This window comes from Varanus komodoensis, unplaced genomic scaffold (assembly GCF_004798865.1).
Source record: "Varanus komodoensis strain SLA01 unplaced genomic scaffold, ASM479886v1 scaffold10, whole genome shotgun sequence".
In the NCBI taxonomy this organism is placed as follows: Eukaryota; Metazoa; Chordata; class Lepidosauria; order Squamata; family Varanidae; genus Varanus; species Varanus komodoensis.
Window position 1 is genome coordinate 1,311,648 of NW_025335269.1, and position 16,666 is coordinate 1,328,313.

Genomic DNA, 16,666 nt, shown 5'->3' on the forward strand with positions numbered 1-16,666 from the left:
GACAGAGGAGATCCGCATGGGGAATTGAATGAGGCCAGGGATTTAGGGGCACAGATTAGAGTCACCCCCCCCCCAGAAGTTGAGGAGCTCCTCAGGGCACTAAATGTTACAAAGGCTCCAGGCCCTGATGTAGTAATTAGGGAATTGGTGAGGGTACTCTCACGTTCACTGGCCATTTGAGAAATTGAGGATAGACCAATGCACTGTCCAATGGATTAGGGCATAGCTGACAGACTGAAAGCAGAGGGTAACTCTGTCCTGGGACCCATCTTTTCAGTCTTTTCCTCAATGACCTGGAAGTGGGGGTGACAAGTCTGCTGGTCAAATTAGCAGACCATACTTAAATGGGAGTGGTGGCTACAACTGAGGAGCAGGTACTCCAGATTCAAAAGGATCTGGACAAACTTTGGAAGTGGGCTGGGGATAACAGGATGACATCTTGGGATGGCTTACAGTATAGGTTTGTTGTAAGGATAAAATGGAGCTGTGCAAGCCATCTTGGGTTTCTTAGAAGAGGAAAAAATGGGATATACATAATATAATAATGAGAAGGAGAAGTCTCGCTCATATTTTGGTCATAAAATATTTTAGTGTCTTGTCAGGAGGGATATTCTGAGAAGTCCTGTCAAAAGAAACTGTGTCTGTTGGAATTCCCATGAACTACCAGTCTAAAAGGTAATGCTTCCCCTGCACTTGCATGCTAGTCATGTCTGAATCTGGGGCCAGTGCTCATCTCCATTTATAAGTCGAAGAGCCAGCATTGTCTGAAGAAGATTGTGGCTGGCATGACTAAATGCCAAGGTGCATGGAATGCTGTTACCTTTCCCACCAAAGTGGTGCCTATTTATCTACTAGCATTTGCATGCTTTCAAATTGCTAGGTAGGCAAGAGCTGGGACAAAGCAGCAACTGCTTACCCCGTCCTGCAGAACTGAACTGCTGACCTTCCAGTCAACAGCCCGGCGGCTCAACAGTTTAACCTGCGCGCCACCCACACCCCTACTACCAGTCTAGCAACTATCAAAAGGGGATGGGAGAATAAGGTTGGGCTGGCATGAACTATTCTTAATAATCCTATGATCATTCTTCGTGATCAGTATGATCTTTTCTTGATGCTTCACAATAATATTTTTTAGGATTTTACCCAGTATTGACCGGTCTGTAGTTTCCTGAAGCCACCATTCCCCCCCTTGTTTTGAAAATGGGGACAACATTTGCCCATCTTAGTTTTCTGGCATCTCACCTGTTCTCCAAGATTTCCCAAAGGTTCCAGACAGTGGCTCTGGAATATTGTTTGTAAGTTCTTTCAGAACCTGGGATGTAATTCATCTTGCCCTGGAGACTTGCAGTCATTTAAAATAGCTAGATGTTCTCTAAGCATATCCCTACCTATCTTGGGCAGCAAGGCCTTTCCTACATCGTTTATCCTAAGTGTTTCAGGCAGAACACAAGTTCCCTTATGGGAGAAGACTGGGACTTATATAATAGAAGTAGAGCACTTCCACTTGTCATCTGCTTTGACAATTTGCCATCGCCCTTGAACTGCAAACTGATCCCTTCCTTGATCTTTTTGTTCCTAACATAGCCACATAAGCTCATTTTGTTGTTTTAGTTTCTTCTGCAAACCTTTACACCATCCCTGTGATTCTGGACTATTCTCTTGTACTCTCTTGTTACTTCTTTCATGTTTTGGACATGTTATTATAAACTTTCACTTCGTTAGAAAGCTTCCTGTTCCATTCTTAAATCTCCAGCAGATGGTACGAAAGTTGAAATTCCCTGCTGCAACCATGGCTTACTCCTGTGAAGTTTTGTGGTCTCTTCCAGAAGAGTAGCATCCATGTCTTCCAGCTGGAAGCGTATTTGTAACACACAGCCATGTCACTTTTGTTTGTCATTCCTCTTCTAAGCCAGATGCTTTCAACAGCATTTTCATTCTCTGATTCATGGATTTCCATGCAAGGGTGTACATTTGTTACCTATAATGCTGCTTCTGTTTCCTTTAATATTTGGTCTGTTCCTTCTAGATGATGCTTAGCTTCAGTTGCTGTTTTCCCTATCATGATTCTTACCTTTCCAAGTGGCATCTAGTGACAGCAATACCTGTCAGAGAGTAGTTACTTTCCTTTATTAGGATTTCATGTTTCCTATATTCCATGCATTGCTGTGGAATAGAAGTGATGGGTGTTGCATGTTCCTGAATGTATTTACCTAAAAAAATTTGGACACCACTTCCAATTTCCTGCTTTCCTCTTTGTCACACATGTTCTTGTCCTTAATACTTGGCTTTGGTCTTAGTTCTGGGTTTTAGTTTCATACCCTTTTGACCAGGCTTTTAAGGTTCATGCCAAGCACATTCTTTCCAATCCTTATGGGGTGTGTCCAACCTCCTGCCTGGAGTTTTTGTGTTGGTCGTGTTGGTCGTGTAGGCCGTGGTCCAAGAAACCAAACTGTTTCCCATACCACCACCTGTTTAAACCAGCTGTTCACTTTCAGTATCATGCCTTACCCACCAATACTTTTAACAGGAAGGCTTGATGAAAACACCACTTGTGCCCCAAAGTGCCACCTCATTTCCTTTACAGATACATTTAGAGAAAGTCAGTATAAACTGTGACTGACCCAGTAGGCAGCACTGAGAGTGACTGAATTGGAAGTGCAGGTTTTCTATTCCTGTGAGAATTAGTTGTAATGAGCAATGATGAAGTTATACTTTGGAGGTGGGGCATGATTAAAGAGGGTACATCTCCCTTCAAGCAATGCACTTAGGATTTGGTTATGTGCTGCTCTGTGGCACTGCAAAGGAATGCCATAGAATTCAGCTCTCTCTTTCAAAGGAAACCTGAGGGTTGTTCAAAGCCAATATGCCAATAGTTCTTAACTGTTACTATTCATTTTGCTTGCATTTACCAGGGCATATGTCCAGCCTTGCAGAAACCTTTGGGTTCTAGTTAGCAAGCCGTAGCTGAGTAAAATTCTTCAGGAAAGGCTGTTCCAAGAACTGTTGGGGCCATGTCTGGTTTTGGATTAACAAGAATTAGTAAGGGGAAATCCTTGGTACCTGATGTTCACTTTTATTATGTTAATCAGGTCGCTGCTACTAAATAAGAGCAAATTATAGCATAATTTAGATTAAGAAAAAACTCTTAAATATTCTGGCCTGCCATGCCCATTTATCCGGCCTGCCTCAGAGGTTTTGGACTTGCTCAGAGAAAACGATCTCCAAGCAAGTCCAAAAGATCTGAGCCAGCTTTGGGCGCACACGTTCTTTAAAATGGAGCAGAGACAGAGCTGGCGCATGCCCAAATTGTAACAGCTCAACTGTGCATGTCCTGGATCCCCCCCCCCCCCCCCATTGCATGCATATACGGAGTGGGAATATGGAGCGGGAAACAGAAGAGAGGTGAGTGGAAGGGAGAGAGAGACAAAGATGGAGAAACTGAAAAAGGATTGAAGGTAAGAAAAATACCTTTTTAAAAATCTAGTTTTAATTATGAGAACCCGGGCCCGCCACCACCTTGCTGCCCCCTGGCCTGGCTGTGCATCCTTCTCCGAGGGAGCAATCCACTGCCTCGCCAACCCTGAGGCAGACAGGCTGAGGTGGAGTGGCTTACTTGGAGAAAGCTGCGGGGCTCCTATGTCTCCACCACGGCCTTCTCTGAGCAAGCAATCAAACATTTTTTAATTTTTTAAAAAAATTAATTATTTTTAAAATTTATTTTAATTTAATTAATGTTTTAATGTGCAGTCCGGCCTCCCAACAGTCTGAGGGACAGTGAACTGGCCCCCTGTTGAAAAAGTTTGAGGACCCCTGCCTTAAACAATAGTCGGTGTATTCAAGAAACATCCAATAAAATTTGAACATTAGAATTTTACAGCTCATATGATTCCTTAAATTATCCTTTGACCCTGTTTTATGAGTTTTCTTGTTTATAAAAATTGTCCAAACCAACTGATGCACTAGGTTTAGGGAAGTCACCCAGAACACATTATGATCTTGCTTGTGCCTTCATCAGTTTTCATGTTCAGCAAGTATTCCTATTCCCCATGCTTTGCATTTTAAAATAAGATATATGGTGTTCTTTGTTTAGCATTTCCATCAATTCCAGAAAAGATAAGCCACTATTCTCTCAAATTTCACATCATAACCAATGAGAGGAATTTTATTAATTTTTTATTTTTATCATTGTAGAGAACATAACAGTGTACTCCATACTTACTAAAGAAGGCAACTGAGTTGCTCCATTGTGACAGGGCTTTCATTGGGTTATATTCTGGTCAGTTAAGAATGTTTGACTGGTCCATTGCCATATATTTTAGCTTTTATAAGCTTCAGAGAAGGAAAGTCAATGCTAGTTCCTTATCCCATTTTTAATTTTAATATTACTATGCAGATTATTGTTGCTATTGTCTAACTTGTGTAGGCACACACCAGATATTTTGTATCAGTATTACTTACAACAATATATTTTTGTGTAACATGCAGACCTTTTGAATTCGGTTTGCTAAGTTTTAATGTACATTGTGTGTGACTTTTTCTAAACCTCCTGTGACTCAAGCAGTAAGTCTATCTAAAGAATTGCATATGAATATGTACCTTGAAGACTTCAGTGTGCATGTTAGGAAATAGTAACTGGGACCAAGGCAGTTGGTCTTAACCTTCTTTAACCTTCTTTCCCTTTAATCCTGCCCAGAATGCTGCTGCTGAATGCCACCAGTTGAAAACAGAGTCTCCCTGAATTATTAATGTAATTCTGGATAAGAGGGCCAGCCTAATGTGCAGTACTGGGAAGGGGAACGGGGGGAGGCTAGTCTGTCCTTGATGTGCAGCAGCAACATGGACTTGGGAGCAGGGGTGGAGGGTTGCTGAGGCTTTAGGAATTCTGCCCTTCTCTCTGTCCCATAGAGCACAGCCTGGCTGTGCTTGGTGTCTTGGTATAATGAAGCAAGAGGGAGAGGGCTAGAGCACTAGTGGAGGAAATTTCAAGCTGAGTCTAACTGATCAAGAGCTTTATCATACCTTCTTTGTGGTGGGGAAGGTAGCAAAAAGAGAGTTCTTTGCCACCACCTTTGCATCTTCTCAGGGTTGTCCAGTGGAGCCTTTTCATGTGGGGTCATGTTCAGGAAGATAAATAATGGAACCTGTGATGATGTTTGTGCTGCACTTTGAAGATAAAAGTTGCTTGAATCTATAATGAATTGGACAGCATGTAGTTACATAAATAAAGGGACGAAAATACTATCTAGTCCGAGATGAGTTTCAGTTGCTGAAGCCTGAGGATGTTGACAAAAGGTGCTTGGTCAAGTCTAATTGACTATCTGTGTCTGACCCTTGGCTTGCATAGATTACTACTTCTGAGAGGGAGAACATGTCTGGCTCTGTCTAGAAGATTATAAATTTGTCCATGAGAGAGCAGTAGCACCCTTTTTAGAGGAGGAGAAAGGGCCTAAGTTGGACCTAGATGATGACTACTAGCCTATAGTTATCATCAACTTCCTCTTCCTGGCCAAGTGTCAGGATCTGAGACAGCTTCAGGACTCCATGTGCTAGCTGAGCTCCAGAACAGCAGCCCTGGCAGTTGCAGAATTACTTGTTCATTTTTTTTGCCTAGACCAGGGCCCTCATGAACACCTTCTTGGAGTCCTGGAGGAAGAGTGGTATAAGAACTGGCTCTTTCCTCCAGAAGCCACCTTGGCAGTGAAGTTCTCCAAACTTCCTGCTTATTTCCTGGTTGCTCTTACCTGAGTTCCTGCTCCTAGACCTAGACCTGTTCCTCACTTGGTCCCCAGGTATCCCCTCCTGTTGTTTTGCTTCACCAGTTTCTGACTTTGGCCTACCCTGACTACATTATCATTTACTGGACTGTGCTTGCCTCATGTCTCTACTCTTTCTGACTGTGACGTTGGATTGTTGAACTTGACTTGGCTTAAAGTTTGGACATTGGTTTGGCTGCCTAGGTCCTGGTGCCTGTGTCTGTTGTTCCACCACCCATGTTCCGGATACTGACAGTAAGGTGTTTGAGCAGGTGATTGGTGGTCAGCTTCTGGCATTCTTGAATGAAACTGATTATGTCAATCAGGCATCAGGTCTGGGTTTGAAAAATAAACTGCCTTGATGACATTGTGGGGTGATGTTTGCTAAGAGAGGGGCACAGGGAGTGCATCCCTGTTGATTTTCTTGGACCTCTCGGCAGCATCAACCATGCTATTCTTTTGCAGAGGTTGTCTGTGTAGAGCACTGGAGACTCTGTTGCAATGGTTCCAATCCTACTCGGATAGCCAGATAGGTGTTGAAGCATTATTGCCTTAGCAACTTTGGGGCTCCACAGGGCAAGAACACAAGAAGAGCCATGCTGAATCAGACCAAAGGTCCATCTAGTCCAGCACCCTGTATACACAGTGACAAATCAGCTGTCCACAGGATTGATCAAGCAGGATGTGCAAGATCTCTGCCTGCCAAAGCTCCTCAGCAGTTGGTTTAGGCAGGCATGCCACCTCTGTTAAAGTAGGTAGCACAAAGCCAGCAAGGCTAGTAACCACTGATAGCCTCCTCCCTCATGAATCTGTCTAGTCCCCTTTGAAGCCATCCAAATTGGTGGTCATCACCGCTTCCCATGGCAGCAAATTCTATAGCTGAGTTCTGTACTGTGTAAAGAAGTACTTCCTTTTATCTGTCCTGAATCAGCTTCATAGATAGAAGTTATCAGTCTCCAGTTATTCTTTGTGGTCTCTTTGCTCTTGTGGGCATATGCATATAGAGTGGTTCTATAAGACGCACCTGACCATAAGATGCACCTAGTTTTTAGAGGAGGAAAACAAGAAAAAAATATTCTGAATCAAATGGTTTACTAAACTATTTAATAAACTATAACAGAATACAGTAATACCGTACTTCAACCTTGTAAAGTGAACAGCAGTCAACAGTGGCATTAAGAACCATCATCACTGTCATTAACAAAAGAGAGACTTTAAAGTTCGAGTACTCTTCTAGTTTTCGTTGAACCCATAGAACTCATCATCACTAGAGTCAGAATTTATGAAGCTCTGTTGTTCACAATCACTGACATCACTTTCTTAGTCAGTAGTGGAATTATTGAAGGAATCCACAATCTACACCAGTTATACAAGAGCTGCTGCAGACAATTCAATAACAAATCTAAAAAAGCCAGTAATGTCCATGCTGCCCTACTAGTAAACAATAGAAAAAAACTTCTGACAAAAAATGAGATATTGTACGGTAAATCAAACACACAGCAGACTAAGTAGCCTTTGAAGAATAAACTTCATACACGAAGGTAATGCTTTTCAAATATCCACTGATCCTAAAAAAAAACTGTGTCTGATCAACTAACATAACTGATCCATGGAAAGCTTCCTGATAATCATAGGCACATTCCCCATCACTTCCCCATGGGCTTCATTAAAAGACGGGTTGCCATTTGAAAACACACACCTACCTGTGATTAACAGCTCTCACCTGCGCTGGAGGAGGGGGGCGGAGCAGGGCGCGCCGAGCACGTGCTGGCCAGGTGGTGCCATGTGGTGTAGGCAGCCGGCAGCATGCCGGCAATGGTCTTCCGGGCGGCGCGTTGGCAGCGGCAGGTCTTCCCGGACGGTGGGGGTGAGCAGTCTGTCTCTCCGTGCTCTCCGGGCGGCTGGCGGGTTAAAGGCCGCGGCTCCTTCTCCTCCGCATGCCTCCCCTTGAGCAGCACAGCTCTCACCTGTGCCGGGCGGTGGGCAGAGCAGGGCACACCAAGTGCATGCCGGCCAGGTGGTGCCACGTGGTGCAGGCAGCCGGCAGCGTCCTGGGCATCGAGCACACACACATTCGCTCTATAAGACACACAGACATTTCCCCTTACTTTTGAGGGGGGAAAAAGTGCGTCTTATAGAGCGAAAAATACGGTAATTAGTATTTGGTGGGAGCCAGGCCCCGGAAGTGAATAACGTGAGACTTCAGTTCTTCTTTGACCACCATCATGAGCACACTGGGAAGTTTCTCCTCTTACTTACCTTGTGAATCTTCGACAACTTTTTTTCCTGATTTACCATTCCTTTCTTCTTGCTAGAGAGAGAGAGAGAAGAAAATAACTCTAGAACCAGACCTTGGTTGAAGGGAGTTCTCACCCAGCTAACCCTGCTACTTCGTTCCTTGTTCAGCCAACAAAATGGCGTTGAAGACTCCTTTCTGCAATTGCACTGTGTATGGTAGTAAACTCCCTCTTACAGATGGCCACTCCTTTGTCTTTTCTGCCTTGGAGAATTTCATGTTGTAGAATCACTGCCAAGCTTTTACCAGGCAGAAAACAAAGCACCAAGCTGACTGGCTAAAAGCTGAACTTTGAAGCCACGCCCTGCTTGCAAAGGATCCTCAGCCATCTATGTTGGGGAGCCCAATTACCCCAACCATGGAGGAGATCTTAGCCCCTTAACTGACTAAAATTTCTAAAATACCAAAACAGAAAAAAATGGAGTAGAAGGGGAAATCCTCTAAATTGCTTTCCCTTAACGAAGAGAAGAGGGGTGCTATAAGTGGCCAAAAACAGATGGATTTTCTACCATCTGCCGGCCTCTCACGTATGGGAGATGTCATGCAATTGCAAGAACAAAGCTGTCCTCCTGCTCCGCCACTGAGCCAGTCTCAGGAGCTTCCCTCCCAACCACCAAAGAGCACCTCAGTTTTAGAGGGAGAGATTCACAATCCATCTTCATCTCCAACTCGATTCTCAAAACCCAAACACCCATTGGTACAGAGGCAAATCTCACCTGTGCATATTTCTCCAATTGGAACAGCAAAGACCTAGACATTGTTCTCTCTCTCCCTTGACTGAGACTTCACATAAAAGACATCAAACTCCTTTGCGACACCAAGGGGACTTCGACACTGGCTACTATGACAAGTGATGGGGATCTGTCGACTCCAGGCATGAAGGCTTCCATTGGAGCCCCTTGGGGTTGGATTCTATACTGGGACCTAAGTCTGCTCCCCTCACCGCTTTCCTGAGCCTGTTTGGGAAGCTACCTAGACTGCTCTCCCTCATGAAAGGTGACCTCCTTCTAGTCTTCTTAGCCACTGCACAGACTAAAATGAACATCAGTCTGATAGAGACCAGTTCACCTCAGTTTCTGTCAACTCCACTCAGGACCGATACTCTGACTTAACACCTGGTGTGTCTATACTGGCATTAGATTTTCCTTGACCACCAGAGGATTCAATTTTCTTTTCTTCCCAAGTTCTCCACATGACTTGCAGTCTGGGGGTCAACCCTAGACAGGAACCTGCCAAAGCAAAAGACCTAGTCTTCGAAGTGGTCTATTCAGAGTCTTCCAGTGCAGTCACTATCCCACTTAGACCAACCCTACTCAATGCAGTGTGCCATGAACGGAAATCTGCATCAGTAGCCCTCCGCCTCGCCAACTTGAAAATACGTTTTGAGTTCAGGAAAAGGATGCTGCATTTCTTTTTCAAAACCCTCAACCTAATTCTATTACTGTCGAGTCTGCTCAAGCTCACATTAGAAGGGAACATGCTACCCTTTTTGATAAGGAAGGTAGGCATCTTGATGCTATTGGCCACTGTTTTTACTCTTCAGGTCTTTTGTATAAAAATGGCCATGGTCAAGCTACAATGGCTAGACACCATCTTACGTCCTTATGCTCTTCTTTGCAAGATCTAGTGAATGAGATTAAAAATGAAGCCACTCGTGTCCTGGCAGGAGATCCACACAGCTTGACACCAAGCGGAGTGTGGAGCCCAAAACATGGAAGGGGCAATAGGTTTCCATTGCTTTGTATAGCTCTGATCCTCCAGTCTTTCTGGCAAGGCAAAAATGAGAATTGACATGCCATTTGACGGTGCTATTCTGTTTCATGAGACCACAGATGACTGTATAGATTCCATTTAGAAAGCAAGGAATACTGCATGCCACATAGGACTAAATCAAATGCCATCCCAGAGATCATACACCTCTTGTAAGTGGCATAAATCTTCATAGACATACCAACCGAGAACCCCTGCTACTACTAATACTAGACACCGTAGTGCTACTCAGACCAGGCGCCAAGATCTCTTGATTCGCACTCGCCCAGCCCACAGGAGACAGGATGAATCCAGGAGACACATGTGACTGCTCCAAGCAACTATATGCTGCTCAAATCTATTTCAACCATTGCCTTCAGTCCTTTTTACATACTTGGGCTGCCATCACCTCAGACTCATGGGTTTTTTCTGTCATTGCCCACAGATACCAAATTGAGTTTGACACTCTTCCTCATTTCACGGTACTGAAATAGACTACTCCATCTCTTCCCCTCCTAGAAGAAATCTCCTCTTTATTGCAAAAGGGAGGCATATAATGTGCATCACCTGATACTCCTGACTTTTATTGCAGATTTTTACAGCCCCTGTGAAAGATAGAGGCCTCCACCTCATCCTTGACCTCTGCTCCCTTAACAGATATATAAAACCCAAAATTCCAGATGGTCTTTCTACAAACCATCCTTCCCCTACTCTCCAAAGGCATATGGTTCACACACTTTACCTTAAGGATGCATATTTTCATATCACAATTGAGGAGTCCTACAGGCATTTCCTCTGCTTTCAAGTGAATGACCATCCCTTTCAATTTAGAGTTCTTCCCTTTGGATTGGCAAGAGCCCTTTGTGTATTTACGAAATGCATGGCTGTTGTTTGTGCTTACCTCCGTCTTCATGGCACTCATATATACCCTTATTTGGATGACTGGCTTATTATGACCCAATCTCGACGAGTCTCCCTCAGCCACACAGTTTCCTTTACTTACTCACCTTTGTCTTTATATTAACCTCTCCTACACAGTCGATCCACTTCATTGGAGCCTGCCTCAACTCAATCTCAGCCTTGACACAATGATTGGAGTCCCCTTCTCTCCTCACGACCCTCAAGTGACTGTTGTTACAGAGGCCTCTCTTCCCAGATGGGGTTCTCACTGCAACCACTTTACCATTCAAGCCAAATGGAGCATTCAAAGTCACCACCGTATCAATTTCTTGGAACTCTTGGTGATAAGGAAGGCTCTCATTGCCTTCCAAACTCACACCCATGGTTGCCTTTTAAGAGTTCTGACCAAGAACACCACAGTAATGGCATACATAAACAAGCAAGGAGGAACCAAGTCAGACCAGCTATCTTCCCTCACCACCACCATTTGGCATCGATGCACAGCCAGACAGACCACCTTAACCGCCCTACATGTGGCAGGTACTAAAAACATCCTCGCAGATTCTCTCAACAGGACTTTCTCCAAATGCCACGAATGGGAGCTATGCCCCATGATTGATCCCTTTGGGGTGTTCCTCAGGTAGACCTATTCGCTACCAAACAAAACACCATGTTAATTCTCTTTTGTTCAAGAGCTGACCTGGGCACTCACTCCCTCGATGCCTTTCCTCTCTGAAACAGGAACCTGTTCTACCTGTTTCCCCAGTTTCCCCTGATCCTCAAAGTCCTCACAAAGATCTCTTGAGACCACACTGGTTCCCTCTCCTGCTTGATCTTTCCAAGAGGGTATTCTTCCATCTGCTGTACCATCCCAACCTCCTCTCTCAGGACCTTTTCTCATTACTTTGATGTGTGACACCACCCTCCTCCTTGAGGTAAGCTTGCCAGTCGCCCACATGTGTGATGCACAGAGACCATGAAGAATAAAGGCAGGTTTCCTTACCTGTAACTGTTATTCTTCAAGTGATCATCTGTGCATTCACACATACCCACCCACCATCCCCTCTGGTTGTCTCATTGGACACATATTTTCCATATCTCTTGACATGATTATGATGGCGGTCTCAGTCTCAAACTGAGGTCTTGGTGGGAACCCTCCCCTCATGCTATTCACATTGGGGGCCAGGCTCCCTCCGAATACTAACTAGTTAGCTTTGGAATCTTCCTTAAAACCGCTCCATGCATGTGCGAAGAGCCCACATGTTTGAATACACAGATGGCAGCTTGAAGAATGACAGTTACAGGTAAGGAAACCTACCTCTATTTGTGCTGATGAAAAAAATGTTTTGAATTATTGAACTAGTAACACACCGAAGATTTTCAAGACTCTTCATGAGCACTGAGGAAGCAAAATGGGGGTGTGGGGTGGTATCCTTTCTAACCCTGGTGCTAATACAAATTACATTGTGGTAGGGCAAGTGACATCTGCTGCACTGCCAGCAGGATTGGCTGGCATGATGCAGTTCCCTTGAAAACCTCTTACATGAAAAAACACTCCTGGTGGTGTTAAAGATTGCTTATCTTTCTTGCAAAATAATTTTGTTCCAGTTTTGCATAGGATACAGCTCTTAAGAGTGCTAACTACATCAAGTTATCCTATCCAAGCTCCACTAAAATGAATGGTCTGCTCTGATGCAGTTGCCATTCATGTCAATGGGGCCTGCACAGGGTAAGTTCTTAGTTGTGCTAAGAGTCCACAAAAATGACAGGTTTATTTTGAAGACAGGTACAGTGAAATGGCAACAAAATTCATTTGCTTATCAGTGCTGAGGATCTCCGTTTCACTAAATAGAGCCAGTGTGGTGTAGTGGTTAAGAGCATGGGAATGGGACTCAAATGATCTGGGTTCTAGTCCCCACTCAGCCATGGAGCCAACTGGGTGACCTTGGGCCAGTCACAGACTCTCAGCCCAACCTACCTCACAGGGTTGTTGTTGTTGGGATAAGATGGAGGGAGAGATGTAAGCTGCCTTGAGTCCTTTGTAGGAAAAAGGCAGGATATAAATTGAAAAATTGAAAAATAAACAGCAAGAGATGAATGCAACCTATCTTCATGAAACATAGAAACAGAGCAAGTCAGAAGGGCCCTCCCAGGGTAGCTGGCTCCACTCATGTCATGCCCACAATGTGCATGTCTAGCCTATCTTGGAGCACCCTCACCGATGAGGCCGCAACCACCTCCCGTTAAATCCCATTCCATACCCTCAGGGTCCTGTCAGGAGGAACTTCCTGGCATCCAAATTGAATCTTGGTTCCCTGAGCTTTGCTCCATTGGAACGCGTCCTGCTCTTCTCTGCAGGGGAGAACAGGTCTCTACCCACCTTCGTGTGACACCCCCTCACATACCTGTATGTCCCCAACAGATCCTCTCTGAGTCTCCTCTTTTCCAGGCTGAAGAGACCCAGTTCCCTCAGTCTCGCCTCATACCCCATCACCTGCAGACCGGCCACCAACCTTGTGGCCCTACGCTGCAGTGACTCTAACCTGGCTATGTCCTTCCTGTAATGAGGGACCCAAAACTGAACACAGTACTCCAGTTGCAGACCCACCAGAGTCGTATAGAGTGGTAGTAATACCTTTCTCTTCTGGCTATGGAACCAAGGGTGGCGTTCGCCCTCTTGACCACCACATCACACTACTGACTCATGTTCAGCCTGTAGTCAACCAGCACCCTGAGGTCCCTTTCACAAGTGCTGCTCTCAAGGCACTTGTCCCCTGAACTGTACTTATGACAGCTATTCCTGTGCCCCAAGTGCAAGACCTTGCACTTAACCACATTGAACGCCATCCTCTTGTCCCTTCGCACTTCCATAGTCTGTCCAGATCCTTCTGGATTCAGAGTACCTGCTCCTCAGTTGTGGCCACTGCCCCTGTTTTAGTATCGTCTGTGAATTTGATCAGCAGACTGTTCAGCCCTTCTTCCATGTCATTGATGAAAAGATTAAACAGGCTCAGCCCCAGGGCAGAGCCCTGGGGAACCCTGCTTGTCACTGGCTGCCATCCTGATGATTCCCCACTAATGGTTACCCTGTGCTTTTGGTCAGTCTACCATACCGAAATCCAGGGCTTTTTTTGTCATAGAACGCACCGGAACAACGTTCCGGCACCTTTTTTGATGGATTTTTCCAAGTAATTGTGAATCGCCCTGTTGGGTGTAGCAGATCGGCAGCAGAAATCATTAACATGGTGCTTGCGGCCTGTTTGTGCGTCCGTGCTGATTGTGAGGGCGCTGCTCGGCTTGGGATAGGTCGTGTGGTCATGCGCTGATTCAGCCGGTGGCGACCATTGTATAAAAGTGTAACCCCAAGACGTGAATTCCGGCATCATTTTTTTTTTTTTTTTTACAAAAGAAGCACTGCCCAAATCCATTGGACAGTGCACTGGTCTATCCCAGAACTCCTCAGTTTCTCAACCAGGATATCATGGGGCACTTTGTCAAAGGCCTTGCTGAAATCCAGGTAAATCACATCCACTGCATACCCTCCATCTACTCATCTCGGAACCTTGTCTTGGAATTCCACAAGGTTTGTCTGGCAGGACCTGTTATTGAGGAAACTATGTTGTGTGATGGCCAACCTCCCTTACCTAACTAGATCTCATGCTATTATGAGTCTTTCCATTGTTTTTCCTACAATGGACGTAAGGCTAACTGGTCTGTAATTCCCAGTGCCCTTCTACTCCACTTGTTGAAAATTGGAACCACTGATGCCTCCCTCTAGTCCGATGGAATGTCACCCATTCACCACGAGGCCTAAAAATGGAGGCCAGCGGGTGTGAGAGAACCCCCGCCAATTCCCTACTTACTACTCCCGCCAATTCCCTAACTACTACATCAGGGTCTGGCACCTTTGCAGTGTCCAATGCCCTCAACCTCTAGGGGATGACTCTAATCTGTGCCCCTAAATCCCTAGCCTCATCTAATCTCACATGTGGATCACCCCTGTTCTGCTTTGGAGAGAACACAGAGGCAAAATAGTCATTTAGCATCTGTGCCTGATCCCTCGCATCATTTCCCTTCCTCCTCATTTAGTGGCCCCACTGCTTGTCTCTCCTTGCTATTTACATGCTGATAGAAGCCCTTTTTGTTGCTCTTGATATTCTTTACAGGTTTCAGCTGGTAATCAGCCTTAGCCTTGCGAAGAATCCTTCTGCAACAGGCCACTTCCCCTGGTATACCCTTTTGTCTATTTGCCCCAGTACCCTTTTCCTACGGAGGTTCCTCTTGCATTTAATTCCTCTAACCACTTACTTTCGCATCCATGGTGGCACTCTCCTTTGCCTCCCCGCCTTACTAACGAGAGGTATCGTCAAGGCTTGTGCTTCCAAAACCTCCCTTTTGACTGCCATCCACCCCTCCTCAACTCACTTGCCTTCCAGTAACCTATCCCAGGAGACTTTTCCCTGTCTGGCCTCAGTTGGCCCTCTTGAAGTCCCAGCTTCTAGTGCTCAACCTGCTGCACGTCCCCAGTCCCCTGATCTCAAAGCAAAGGATGAAGTGATCACTCACATCCAGAGCTCCCCTAATCTGTACTATCAGATCCTCCCTATTGGTCAAGACCAAGTCAAGGATGTTTCCCCCCCCCATCGCCTCTCGGACCCTCTGTGTGAAAAACCCTCCCTCTATAGCTTCTAGGAAGCAACGTGACCTGGCTGTCACCGCCGTGTGAGTCTCCCAAGTAATATCTGGGAGATTGAAATCTCCCATAATTACTGTGTCTCTCCCCCGAGATATCCTTAGAATCTGGCCTGTCAGGACATCATCCAGGGCCTCAAGTTGACCTGGAGGGCAATAACATACCCCCACTGGCACCCGGACTGTCTCTAGCAAATCCCCATCTGTGCTGCATTCTATTTCTTGTGAGATGAAGGCCACTTATTTAAATTCTTTCTTAAATCTCTCTATTAGAAATTGCCAGAGTATGTAACCTTATCCTGGGAATAGCTGTCTGGAAATTTGGCTTGAGGTGGCAGCAATATGCACTAACACCAAGTTTTGTCTCTCTTCCATCAGAGGTGAGGCTATGAATTTTCTGACACAGTGCTTAAATTCAGTAATGAACTGGGTGTAGGTGGATAAACTGGGAGCCTAAACTAAGTTTCAGATACTGCAGGTGATTTGTCCACCTGGGCAAATTATGTTTAAACTTTATTGGAAAGAATTGCACTCTTCCTAATGTTGGCACAGTCAACCTGGTGCTTTTTAGATTGTTTGGACTACAACTCCCATCAGTCCAGCCTTCATAGCCAGTGATCATGGATTATGGGACCTGTGGTTAAAATATTTCTGTGTTCTTTTTGTTGCAGTTGCTAAATTTGAAGAAAAATCATAGGAAGTCCTATGAATTAGGCTTATCTAGATAGCACTGCTTTTTTACTGTGACTAGTCTTCACCCTACTACAGAGGTATTGTGAACCTTTTAAAGTGTTTGAAGGCTGGTAAAGAGAATATATTGCATTTGACTCCTATTGCCTTGAATAATTTTTAAAGAGCCTCATTTAGTACAAAATTGATGGATCTTTCATTCAGGGGTTATTTGAAATTCAGAGATAATTTTCATCTAGGTCAGCATTTAAATAATGGGTACTTCACTCTCCTTGGATCACTATTTCACACTTTTATTTTGAATTCTTATTTAAATTTATAATTCATCCTATCCAGAAGTCATAGGCTGTGTGACAGTTTTTCCTTATTTGACATTTCAAAGACTTTTAAGATACATTGCCGTAATTTAGATAAAAACTGCACCATTTTTCAGTGACTTGCCTGAATTAATGTCTCAGCTGAAATTGAACCCATATCTCCTACCTTAGAGTTTGCACTTCAGTCACTCTCATTGGTATAGGCTTCCTTAATTTCTTTTGTAAAGATGAGTGAGTTTTATTGGGTTTTAAAAGTGTCTTTTCTAGTT

The 16,666-nt window shown here is 44.7% G+C and overlaps 1 protein-coding gene across 1 annotated transcript in view; it reads left to right on the top strand.

The window, feature by feature from the left end:
- Positions 1-16,666, top strand: part of EPB41L4B (erythrocyte membrane protein band 4.1 like 4B) — a 119,340-nt gene that overhangs the window by 17,585 nt on the left and 85,089 nt on the right. The gene's annotated exons all lie outside the window — the stretch shown is intronic.